The 880-nt window shown below is 51.7% G+C and overlaps 1 pseudogene; it reads right to left on the bottom strand.

Annotated features, from left to right (window-relative positions):
- Positions 1-257: 257 nt before the first annotated feature.
- The window catches only part of LOC137995706 (uncharacterized), a 9,764-nt pseudogene continuing 9,141 nt past the window's right edge, over positions 258-880 (bottom strand).

The raw sequence follows: 880 nt of genomic DNA on the forward strand, positions 1-880 counted from the left end.
CTGATCCTCAAAAACTTCTCCACAACCGCAACTGGGCAGGGAGGGGTATTGCTACGGGAAATAAACACCCACAAGCCCTCATGAAACTGGTCGTTCTTACACCTCCCCAAGAAGATTGCAACATGTGATACCCCAAAGTTCAGACTGTCCACTTATAGGTGGTGTAAGTCGTCCCAGTGCAAAAAACCAAAAAACCCCAGTGCAAGTAGAGCTGCTAACTGGAGATCGGCAACCGTGCCCCCTTCAAGGCGGGTGAGTTAGGACCGCACCTGGTCAATGGACAGAGGCTTCATGCGAGCCGGTGCCCTGGCAAGGATTCTTTTGGCAGCATCCAGTAGCTGCTTAACAACTGGGTATTCGCTCACTTCAGGGTAGCCACTCTTCTTGTGCACATAACTCACCCCTGTAGACTGCTGAGTTAACTGCAGACCTAGATCTCGCCTCCTGGATAAGAGACGCCACATACAGGGCAAACGAAACAGACTCTTTAGGCAAGACAGAAGCATTGTGCCGCAATGCCCATGCTTTCCAGGACTTGTATGCTCCCAGTTACGTAGACACAGTTGACGCCGCCCTTTCATGGACCAGGACGTATGGCAAGGCCTGGGCAAGCTGTCTCAGCTCTGGGTCTTTGAACATATTGGCCGACAACTCAGGTGGAAAGGTAAACTCCTGCGCAAGAGGATGGGCAACTGCAACAAAATGACACAACTCCATGAATGAACAGCAAGTCAGGACCCGCCCCGCAAACAGCATGACAAGTGCAGGGCAACTCGATCCACACAGGGCCCAAACTATGGTACGAAAAAGAGGGGAAGGTAGATAACCCAAGACGAAACTGACTCTTGCCCATAACAGGCACTGCATAACTCGCTGGGTC

This window comes from Montipora foliosa, chromosome 3 (assembly GCF_036669935.1).
Source record: "Montipora foliosa isolate CH-2021 chromosome 3, ASM3666993v2, whole genome shotgun sequence".
Taxonomy (NCBI): domain Eukaryota; kingdom Metazoa; phylum Cnidaria; class Anthozoa; order Scleractinia; family Acroporidae; genus Montipora; species Montipora foliosa.